The 12503-nt window shown below is 39.8% G+C and overlaps 1 long non-coding RNA gene across 1 annotated transcript in view; it reads left to right on the forward strand.

Moving 5' to 3' along the window:
• Nucleotides 1-475: 475 nt before the first annotated feature.
• LOC306642548 overlaps nucleotides 476-12503 on the forward strand; it is a 506277-nt gene continuing 494249 nt past the window's right edge. The window contains exon 1 of the long non-coding RNA XR_013758591.1: nucleotides 476-1130. This is a non-coding gene — a long non-coding RNA (uncharacterized lncRNA). The remainder of the gene's footprint in view (nucleotides 1131-12503) is intronic.

A 12503-nucleotide genomic window follows, 5' to 3' on the forward strand; every position in this document is an offset into this window, starting at 1 on the left:
CAGTTGTTGATTCTTGCTTTTATTTCTTGTGCTATGGGAGTCCTGTTAAGGAAATCTGATCCTAAGCCAACAAGTTGAAGATTTGGACCTACTTTTTCTTCTATAAGATGCAGGGTCTCTGGTCTGATTCCGAGGTCCTTGATCCATTTTGAGTTGAGTTTTGTGCAGGGTGAGAGATAGGGGTTTAATTTCATTCTATTGCATATGGTTTTCCAAGCACCATTTGTTGAAGAGGCTATCTTTTCTCCATTGCATATTTTTGGAACCTTTGTCTAGTATGATAAAATTGTATCTATTTGGGTTTGTGTCCATGTCCTCTATTCTGTACCATTGATCTACCTGTCTATTTTGGTACCAATACCATGCCGTTTTTGTTACTATTGCTTTGTAATAGAGTTGAAGATCTGGTATTGTGATACTCCCTGCCTTGCTCTTTTTGCTCTTTCTACTGAGGATTGCTTTAGCTAGTCTGGGTTTTTTATTCTTCCAGATGAATTTCATAATTGCTTGCTCTATTTCTGTAAGGTACATCATTGGGATTTTAATTGGAATTGCATTGAATCTGTATAGCACTTTAGGTAGTATGGCCATTTTGACAAGATTAATTCTGCCTATCCAAGAACATGGGAGATCTTTCCATCTTCTAAGGTTTTCTTTAATTTCTTTCTTTAGTGTTCTGTAGTTCTCATTGTAGAGGTCTTTCACTCTTTTGTGAGATTGATTCCCAAGTATTTTATTTTTTTCGATGCTATTGTGAATGGGGTAGTTTTCCTAATTTCTCTTTCTGAAGATTCATCACTTATGTATAAAAATGCATTGGATTTATGAGCATTGATCTTGTAACCTGCTACTTTACTGAATTCACTTATGAGTTCTAAAAGTTTTCTGGTGGAATTTCCAGGTTCCTCTAAATATATAATCATGTCATCAGTGAACAGGGATAGTTTGAGTTCTTCTTTTCCAATTCATATCCCTTTAATTTCTTTGGTTTGTCTAATTGCTCTGGCTAGAGTCTCAAGAACGATGTTGAATAGAAGTGGTGAAAGAGGGCATCCCTGTCTTGTTCCAGTTTTTAGGGGGAATGCTTTCAGTTTTTCACCATTTAGAATGATATTGGCCATGGGCTTAGTGTAAGATGGCCTTTACAATGTTAAGGAATGTTCCCACTACCCCAATTTTTTCTAGTGTTTTGAGCATGAAGAGATGCTGTATTTTATCGAATGCTTTTTCTGCATCTATTGAAATAATCATTTAATTCTTAACTTTAAGTCTGTTGATATGGTGAATTACATTTATTGATTTCTGGATATTGAACCAACCTTGCATCCCTGGGATAAAACCCACTTGATCGTGGTGCACTATCTTTTTAATATATTTTTGTATGTGATTTGCTAAAATTTTGTTGAGAATTTTTGCGTCGATGTTCATTAAGGATATTGGTCTGAAATTTTCTTTCCTTGATGTGTCTCTGTCTGGTTTAGGTATCAGGGTGATATTGGCTTCATAGAATGAGTTTGGGTGGGTTCCTCCTCTTCTATTTTATGGAATACTTTGAGGAGTATTGGAATGAGCTCTTCTTTAAAGGTTTTGTAGAACTCGGCTGAGAATCCATCTGGTCCCGAACTTTTCTTTGTTGGTAGGCTTTTGATGACCTCTTCTATTTCACTGCTTGAAATTGATTTATTTAAGTTGTGTATGTCCTCCTGGTTCAGTTTAGGTAATTCATATGTCTCTAGAAACTTGTTGATGTCTTCGAGGTTTTCTGTTTTGTTGGAGTATAGATTTTCAAAATAGCTTCTAATTATGTTTTGTATTTCACTCGTGTCTGTTGTGATATTTCCTTGTTCATTCCGAATTTTAGTAATTTGAGTTTTCTCCCTCTTTCTCTTTGTTAGTGTGGCTAAGGGTTTATCAATTTTGTTTATTTTTTCAAAGAACCAACTATTTATTTTGTTAATTTTTCTGATTGTTTCTTTTGTTTCAATTTTGTTGATTTGGGCTCTGATTTTAACTATTTCCTGTCTTCTACTACTTTTGGTGTTGGTCTGCTCTTCTTTTTCCAGGGCTTTGAGCTGTAGTGTTAAGTCATTTATTTGTTGATTTCTACTTCTTTTTTTGAATGCACCCCATGAATAAATCTTCCTCTAAGTACTGCTTTCATAGTGTCCCAGAGATTTTGATATGATGTGTCTTTGTTCTCGTTTACTTCTAAGAATTTTTTTATTTCCCTCCTGATGTCTTCTGTTATCCATTCATCATATAATAGTGTATTATTTAATCTCCAAGTATTGGAGAAGTTTCTGTTTTTTATTCTGTCATTTATTTCTAATTTCAATCTATTATGATCTGATAGAGTACAAGGTAGTATCTCTATCTTCTTGTATTTGCTAACAGTAGCTTTGTGGCATAAAAAATGGTCTATTTTAGAGAAGGATCCATGTGTTGCTGAGAAGAAAGTGTATTCGTTCCTTGTTGGATGGTATATTCTATATATGTTGGTTAAGTCTAAATTGTTGATTGTGTTATTGAGATCTATGGTTTCTTTATTCAATTTTTGTTTGGAAGATCTATCCAGTGGTGAGAGAGGTGTGTTAAAATCACCTAGTATTATTGTGTTGTGGTCTATTTGATTTCTGGAATTGAGCTCATTTCTTTTTTGATTCATTCTTCATTTAAGAGACTATTGCTTAATCTCCATGCATTTATGTGGCTTTTGTTATTTTTCTTGCTGTTGATTTCTAGTTCATTCCATTATGATCTATAGAATACTGGGCTATATATGGGATTTTTTTTTTTTTTTTTGTATTTGCTAAGATTTGCTTTGTGACCTAACATATGATCTATCCTGGAAAAAGTTCCACACACTGCTGAGAAGGTAAATTCAGCTAGCATGAATATTTTTAGTAGCCAAACATTAAAAACAACTTAAATGTCCAACAATTTAAATGTCATAAATTATGGTATACTCATATAATTGAATATTATACAGCAATTAAAATGAATGAATTATTGGGCATGGTAGTGTATACCTCTATTCCCAGTGACTCAGAGGGATTGCAAGTTTGAGGCCAGCCTCAGCAAGTTAGCTAATCTGTTTTGAAATAGAAGAAAAAAATGAACTGGGGAAGCTGGGTGTGATGGCACACGCCTATAATTTCAGGAATTCAGGAGGCCAAGGTAGGAGGATCACAAATTCAAGGTCAGCCTGAGTGACTTTGACCCTGTCTCGAAATGAAAAATAATAAAAGGACTGGGAATGTAGCTTATTGGCAAAGCATCCCTGGGTTGAATCCCCAGTACTGAAGGGGCGTGGGGAAGGCAGGTGGAGGAAGTACACACTCAGGAAAGAGGGTGTGTGGGATCTCAGAGTAGTTGCCCTGTCTTAGTCTGGGGTTTCAACACTTACAGAGGGACAGTAGCTGAGGCGTTGAACTAGAGGGCAGGGCAGGGTAATGCAATTTTGTGCCAGTTTTCCTTGTGCCCGTGCATTGCCCACGTGTATTCCGATCAGGCTGCTTCCTGCCTTGCATGTCTCATTAGCTGCTTAACTCTCACTCTGGTGGTTTTATTGCTTTTTCATCAGTCAGTTGGCAAGCTGCAGGAAAGGATGCAGGCACAAGGATATGGGTGGGGTTGCTCACAAGTTGTTTATTCTGCATCCCTGTGGCTGTGGGCATTTCTCTTTTGAGACTCTGTATTCCTAAATTCTTATCTCACCATGACCACTCCTTGGGTTTGATAATTTTCTAGAATGGCTTACAGAACTCAGGAAAACACTTCATTTACATTCAATAGTTTATTATAAAAGATACAGAGGAAGAGTTGAAGGGTCTAGAAGGGTCCTGAGCGCAGGAGTTTCTGTCCCTGTGAAGTTGGGGTACACCACCCTCCTCCATACATGGGTACGTTCACCAACATGGAAGCTCATTAAATCTCCTTGTTTGAGAATTTTTGCAAAGTTCCCTCTCCTGCCCTGTCTCCTTCCCCAAGGCTGGTTGGTGGAGATGAAAGTTCCACCCTCTAATCACCTGGTGTTTTGGGTGACCAGTCCCATACAATGGCTACCTGGGGACCCTCCCCTAAGTTACCTCTTTAGCATAAACTCAGATGTGATCAAAAAGAGATCAAGATGAAGAACAAAAGAGACTCTTATCACAGAAAATTTCAAGGATTTTAGGAGCTCTGTGTCAGAAACCAGGGACAAACACCAAGTATATTTCTTAATACACTACAGATTCTAGTTACCTAAGATATATAACTAGAAGTAGAATTATTGGGTCATTTGGTAACTCTGTTTAAACTCTTGAGAAACTGTTGGAAAAAAAAGACCAGGTGCTGTATGATTTCATTTATGTGAAGTGTTCATAATAGTCAAATCCATAGATTTCAGGAATGGCCTCATGGCTCAGGGAAGGAGTGAATAAGGAGTCCCTATTAAATGGTGCAGGGTTTCTTTAAAAAAACAAACAAACAAACAAACAACTTTTTGTTTGTTATTTTTAATTATACAGGGTGTCATTAAAATTTTTTTTTGTTTGGTCTTTTTTGACATATTATATGTACATGAAGTATAACTTCCCATCCTTGTGGTTGTACATGGCGTGGAGTTACACTGGTCGTGTAGTCACATATGAATGTTGAAAAGTTACGTCCAATTCATTCTACCAACTTTCCTATTGCCATCCTCCCTTCCCTTCATTCCCTTTTGTCTAATGCATGTACTTCTATTCTTCCTATCCCACCCCCTTATTGTGTGTTAGCACCTGCATATCAGAGAGAACATTCAGCCTTTGTTTTTTTGGGATTGGCTTATTTCATTTAGCATGATACTCTCCAATTCCATCCATTTACTGGCAAATACCATAATTCCATTCTTTTTATGGCTGAAGTAATATTCCATTGTGTATATATACCACATTTTCTTTATCCATTCATCTGTTGAAGGGCACCTAGGTTGGTTCCTTAGCTCAGCTATTGTGAATTGAGCTGCTATAAACATTGATGTGGCCATGTCACATAGTATGCTGATTTAAAATTCTTTGGATATATGCTGAGGAGTAGGCATATGACTGCGTCATATGGTGGTTCCATTCCAAGTTTTTTGAGGAATCTCCATACTGCTTTCCAGAGTGGTTGTACCAATTTGCAGTCCCATCAGCAAATGAGTGAGGGAACAGGGTTTCTTTTGGGAGTGCTGAAAATATTCTGGAACTAGATAGTGATAATGGTTGCACAACTCTGTAAATTCACTAAAAACCACTGAGCTGTATACATTTTAATGTGGTACATTTTATGCTGGGTATAGTGGTCTATGTCTGTAATCCTAGCAACTCCAGAGGCTGAGGTAGGAGGATCACAAGTTCAAGGCCAGCCTGGGCAATGCAGGGAGACTCTAAGCAACTTAGCAAGACTCTGTCTTAAAAAAACAAACAAAAAGACTGGGGATGTAGCTCAGTGGTAAAACATCCATCCCATCCCAGGGTTCAATTCCCTGAGGTATTTTGTGATAGCAGTGAAAAACTGACTAACATGGAATCAAGGAAAGAAAAGTCAGGAGAAGTCAGGCACAGAAGCACATGACTTCCATGCCAGCGATGTGGGAAGTGGAGACAGAAGGAGGAAAGATTGAGGTCAGTCTCAGCAACTTAGTGAGACCCTGTCTTAAACCCCAGTGTGTGTGTGTGTGTGTGTGTGAGTGTGTGTGAGAGAGAGAGAGAGAGAGAGAGAGAGAGAGAGAGAGAGAGAGAAAACATGAGGAAAGTAAAGAGAAGCTCCATCCAGAGTTCAGAGCCTGGGGCCCTTGGGAGTGAGACTGCGTCATGCTTTGGGTATGAAGTGTCCCCCAAAGACTCGCGTGCTGAAGACTTTGTCCCCAGTGCAGCCGTGTTAGGAGGTGGAACTTTGGGGAGGTGATTGGATCATGAGAGCTCTGACGGCAACAGAGGATTAATCCATGGACAGCTGAATGGACTACTGAGATGCAGTGGAGACCATAGGTGGCAGGACCTGGTGGAAGACGTAGGTCACTGGGGGCGGGCCCTGGAAGGGCGCTTCTTGTCTGGAGCCTCCTTCTCCCTCCCTCTGCTTCCTGACCGCCCTTGGCAAGTCAGCTCCACCATGCCCTTTCCACCTCCATCCTCTGCCTCACCACAGCCTGCAGCAAGGCAGCCAGCCACCCACGGACTGAAACCTGCAAACCAAAGTAAATGTTCTTCCTCTAAGTTGTTTATGTCAGGTATTTTGGTCACAGCCACGAAAGGCTGACGAACACAGAGGCCTAGGAAGTCGCGATCCAGGGCTGCCCTGACTTGGTGAGTTGGGAGGTCAGGGGAACAAAGTCGTGGGCATCAGTCCAGGGGCCCCGGGCAGGCAATCTGGTTTCTGCTACCTGCTTTCTCCAGTTTAACTCAGGTTCTGTTACCCTTCAGCCCGCGTCTCCTCTTCTCTAAGGCCGAGGAGGCGTTGCTCAACCCTTGCACCCACTGTTGGGGGAACTCAGGCCTGTGCGCGGGCCCAGAGCTCCTTTATGCTGTTCTCTCCTCCTGGACCACTGAGGGCTTCTTATGCCAGAGCATTAGGGGCCTCAGACCGCAGGCTGGGCAAATGAAGGTTGTCTCCTCCTAGTTGCAGAAAAGATGGTACTTTTGGGTAGGATCCTAGGCATTTCCTCTGGAAAGATAAGTGAAGACACACACCATAGCCTGGTATGGGGCTGCTGCTCTACAGGGAGGGGCTGGTGCTCTCTGGTCCTCCACCCCCAGGCCCCTCTGGAATTCTGCTTGCACAAGGGAAACCAGGCTTCCTGGACAAGAAGCGTTCCCAGCTACATGTATTGTCAGACCCCGTCAAACCAGATCTCAAGTGGAGAAATTATTCATTTACAGAAACTTCTATTCTTTTAGTTTAATGATGTTCTGAGTGTGGATTAATGAACATCATGATACCTAACAAGTATGACATCATGTTTAATGAAAACAACTTAAACATCTATTTAGTACCTAATATGTGTCATACACACATCATAGATTCAATCATTAACACCATGAGTTTTATTTACCTATGAGGATAGGAAGGCTCGGAGAAATTAAAGTACCTACAATCTTTCATTTGTCAGTATCTGTGCTAATATTCCAAATTAGTTTTCTCTCTCTCTCTCTCTCTTCTTCTTTCTTCTTTTTTTAACATCTGAAGTCCATGTTCCTGACATCACATACCTGCTGCCTTTGATGAGATCTCTGAAAGGTGTCAGTAAAAAAAGCTGACCTGAGAAGTAATTGTAAATAAAAGTGTCAAGCTGATTGGGAAGAACTGGGCAGTTAGTAACCCACCTCACCTTCTGTTCTTTGAATTTGTCTGGTGAAGGAACTACCAGGGAATGTTAGCAGAACTGGAATCTTTGTTAGCTGCAGCAACCTCTTAGTACCACTAGGGGTCAGTAAAATCCACTTATTGGTTTTAAGTCTTGCTCCTGCCCCGACTGCTCGCAGGGCCCTGACGATCATTCAGTGGGTGAACTGAGCTCGGCCTTCACTGGTCTCTGCTCCATCACAAACACTACTGTACCCTGCATCTGTGTGCCATCCTCACACTACCACGTGGTGGGAAACACACGTACGGAGCAGAGAATTCCAATTCGTTTATTTATTTTTTTTTTTTTAATATTTTCATTAGTTGTCGATGAACCTTTATTATAATTTATCTGTATGCAGTGCTGAGAATTGAACCCAGTGCCTCACACATGCAAGGCAAGCACTCCACCACCAAGCCACAATCCCAGTCCCTCGTTTCTTATTTTTAAAGTGGGGTTTTAGTTAAAAACTGCTGTACATGAAATACGATTATGACCGATTTCTTCAATATTTCATATCTTGTAATTGTATCTGAGTTAAGATTTAGAACAAGAGATGATTTGTACAAGGCAATAATAACATAGTGAACGTGTATGAAGTACCTTCCAAGTGACAGGCACCATAGTTCCCGTTTTACGTGGCCTTTGAATTCTGGCAGTCAGGCCCAGAGTCTCTGCCCTGAGGATTGTAACAAACTGCCTCTCTACCAGAGAAACAAAAATCAGTGTCTTCCATGGTGTTGGAGGGGAAGGTTTTCAGTTATATATGCTAATATTAACATTGGATAATAAATATTTGTGGGACCAGAACACATATAATTTGAGTACTTTCTTTAGCAAAACAATAGAAAATGACCAACACATTCTGTATCCAGAATTAAAGTTTCAAATTTTATTAGGATTAAAAATATAAATTTGAAATTAAGTATATTATTATGCATTTGTATATGAAGTATACAAATATATATCTTTCATAAATAAGAGAAAATAACCAATGTAAACATTGTTATGAAAGTAGATTTTTATTTGGAATGAGAAAATAAATCATAAATCACAATTAGAAAAAAAGACTATATACATCTCCAAATCCAGAAAAAAGTATATTTTTTGTTAATAAACTTCCTGACATATCTAATGGCTTTTCACCCCTATATCTTTGGTTTTAAACTCTTTTCAATAGAAGGGAGATCAGTGGAATAGAGGAAGTGGACCAAGGGGAGGAAGCAGGGGAAGAAAAGGGCAGGTACAGTTGGAACAAAATTGACCCAATCCTATGGTTATATTGTGTGCATATACAAAAATGTAAAAACTAGTTCCACTATAATGCATAATTATAATGCATTGGTTAAAAAAACTAAGAATTTAATAAATAAAATGGAGCTTTTAAAGTTCAGAAAAATTTTTTATCTTTGAATGTGTTGAAAATTTTGTAAACTCTTTTCTTAAATAGATGAAGGAGGAAGATGGTTTAGTTATTCCATTTGCGCGGTTGCTTGAGAATTATAATTGGGATGCATATCATGTGGGGTTCCACATGCAGACAGAACTTGCTTTTTGTAATGCTGCTGTAATTTTATTCCATACAAATACAGAATTTCTGAAAATTGCATTTCGTGCCATCTCCTTTAAAAAGAAAAAAATAAAATGTATTCATAATTGTATATACTGTATTATCAAGTATACTCTTGGCAGGAGAGGACTTCCATCTTGACTAGGTGTTAGTGGCAGCTCTGGCTTGTGATTTTTGCATCTGATGGTTGAAAGAATTTTTCCAATCAGCTTCTGGCTGCATTCATTTCAAACCTTCTTTGTTCTCCACAATTTGCATATTTCTGATGCTCAATACCACAGGCCACAGCATATTGGGGACATCCCCGACCCTATCCATCATACCAGGCAGGGGAAGTTTTCTTAGACGCCAGTTCTATACCTGGATAGCTTAGAAATAATTTAAGTGTGTGCAGAAATAACTGGGAGCCACATTAATGGACCCAACTAAACTCTAAATAAATGCATCCTTAAAGTCACCTCCTCTGCCTCATCTCAAAAATACCTCCGACTAGTCCACTGATACCCGGCACAGGGAGAGTCATGAAAGGAAAAGAGAGTAGAAAGAGAAAGGTTTTAACTGATTGCAGGTAAAATATACTACTTTTGCTCTCACCTGTTTTACAAAGTGTCAGCATGCAAACACATGCTGGGAGAACATAAGTCTTGGAGTAAACGAGGGATTCTGCAGTTTAGGCTTCCTTAGCTTTAGGATAAAACCCCTGCGAGGATCCTTAGACAACTATGGCACCCGCCACGCTTAGAGATTATCAAAGGGAGTGCCAGAGGACAAAAGAGACTCACATGACCGAGGAGCTCTCCAACTATAGAAAGGTAATCACAAGATGTCCTGATATCCCCTAATATTGTGATTTCTGCTTTGGATCAAATGCATTCTTTTTGCTGTGGGTCACCATCATAGGAAAGGTCAGAAGACAATTCATCACATAAAAGTGAGTGGTTAACTGGGACCTAAGAATAGACAACCTCTCTGGGTCACAACTATCCACTCGGGGATGACAAAAGTTTTTTTTTTAATTTTAATCGACATTATAATTATACATAGTCACAGGGTACAGAATGCTATTTTGACCCATGTATCAAAGATACAATAATCAGTTCAGGGTAATTAGCATATCTATCACCTCACCCACTTAATATTTCTTTGTGTTAGAAACATCGAAAATCGAAAATCCCTTCTTCTGACTTTTTCTTTTTCTTTTCTTTTCTTTCTTCCTTTTTTTTTTTTTTTTTTTTTGGTGCTAGGTATTGAATCAGAGGTTCTTTATCACTGAGCTACATCCCCATCCCTTTTTTCCTTAGTTGCTAAGCCTGGCCTTAAACTTGCAACCCTCTTGCCTCAGCCTCCCAAGCTGCTGGTATGGTGGCATGCTCTTTAGTCTTTTTTGATAATCGTCACTCTTCCTGGGGTGAGGTGATTGTGGTTTTGAATTACAATTCCCTGATGATTAGTGATATAGAGCTTTTATTCGTACACTTGTTCATTTGTGTATATATATATATATATATATGTATATTTTAAAAATGTCTATTCAAATCATTTGCCCATTTTCTTTTCTTTTCTTTTCTTTTTTTCTTTTCTTTTTTTTTTGTGATGCTGGGGATCGAACCCAGGGCCCTATACTTGCAAGGCAAGCACTCTACCAACTGAGCCATCTCCCCAGCCCTGCCCATTTTCTAACTGGATTATTTGGGTTTTTAAAATTTATTTATTTATTTGATTTGAATTTTTTGAGTTCCTTATATATTCTGGATATTACTCCCTTGTTGGGTGAATAGTTTGCAAATATTTATTTTCCCCCAAGGGATGATAAAAGCTTTGCTTAGACTTCTCCCTCCACCTATAGACTTGCCCAGACAACGCACACCCCACATTCTGACCCCCAGTTGGGAAGTCTTCCCAGCAACTTCAAGGTCCACAGATCTCTCCTCTATCTGAACTCTTACAAGTTATAAAAAAAAAAGATATGGAACTTTTTTTTTTTTTTTTTGCAGTGCTGTGGATTTGAACCCAGGGCCTTGTGCTTGCAAGGCAAGGACTCTACCAACTGAGCTACATCCCCAGCACCCCCCCCCCCCCCCAATAAGCAATTTCTGCCACAAGTCTTTATTAAGCACCCATTCTGGGCTATCCTACAGTTAGGTTTCATCTCAGTGACTTGCTTATAAAGCATTTTCTATAAGTAGATCTCTGTTTAGTCAGATTATAAACAAATTGGTGACAGGGACCAGAATTTCTTGCTGGCCTATCACAGTTCTGGGCATGTCAGCACTGAATAAATACTTGTTTGATTGATGCAGTTCTGTCTCCTCTGTGAGGACCAAACCTCTTGGCAGCTTCTTCCCAAGTAGACCGGAGACTCCCTAACTGGGTGGAGATGGTAGAGTTATCTCCTGCAGAAATTCTCGTGGAGTTCCCCCAAACCTTGCTGATGGGCTCTTGGCCACTGTACAGCCCAGATTTGAAACAACTTTTCTTTTTTAGTAAGCTGCTTAGAAGTCTTGAATTTTAGCAAGATGATAATCCAAACTCCAGTCACTGACTCCTTCCCCCTAACCCAATTCCTTGCTTTGCCAAATAGTACAGTTTGAGGGTACTGGGCTGGGGGGTTGTGGCTCAGTGGTTGAGCACTTGCCTAGCATGTGTGAGGCTCTGGGTTCGATCCTAAGCACCACATATAAGTAAATGAATAAAATAAGGGTCCATCAACAACTAAAAATATATATAAAAATAATTTTTAAAAGAGTTTGAGAGTACTTGTAGTGAAGTCAAAGTCAGCATCCCATAGTGCAAGCAGGCATGCTTTGTGCCCAGTTCCTCCAATTTTTGCTCGTCCTGTGACTGTGTGGCCAGTGAGTGGAGAATGGGGATGAGCCGGCTTGACTGTCCCCTGAGTTGGACCCAAAGGTGGCTCTGTCCTCTCAAGCCGTGTGAGACCTTGGCCAGTCACATCACCTCCCCAAGACTTGCTTCTTCCTCTAGAAACTGGAGGTACTACTAGACTCCACCATGTCGGGTGGCTGTGGGATTGTAATTCTAGAAGGCAGTGGGAACTCAGTCAATGAGTTTGTTCCCTATTTGGCAGGTTACCTTCTCTAGCTCCCTAGTTCCATTGGCTTCCTCATCCCAAAAGATTCCTGCAGCAGAGGCAGACATTGCTCATATCCTGAGCTCCAAAGCTGCAAAACATTCTTCTTTCTCATTCTAATTGGGGGAGGGTATGTGTTTCAGTAGCCTGGGATGGTGTCTTGATCCACTAGAGAGCTTGGTGTTTTTTAGGAAGGAGTTCCTGAATTCCTTTCTTGAGTATCTGGAGGTGCTGAAACCTTCAGGAAGTCAGTTTCCTTCCTGGGACTCAGGTGGGCTTCTGACAGCAACAAGTAGGCTTCAGACCCAAAACAACATTATCTGATTTTTCTGAAATTAATTTTTTTTTACTATGCTAATTTCACTTCATGGCTGAACTCATGAGGCCCTGCTATTTGCCTTACCTTGGGGAGGTTCCTCTTGGAAGTTGCTGGATTTTTATTTATGTCTTAAGCCTACAAGGATCCTTTTATCTGAAGTTAGCCAGGTAACCTCTGT

This window comes from Sciurus vulgaris, assembly GCF_902686455.1.
Source record: "Sciurus vulgaris genome assembly, chromosome: 13".
NCBI lineage: Eukaryota > Metazoa > Chordata > Mammalia > Rodentia > Sciuridae > Sciurus > Sciurus vulgaris.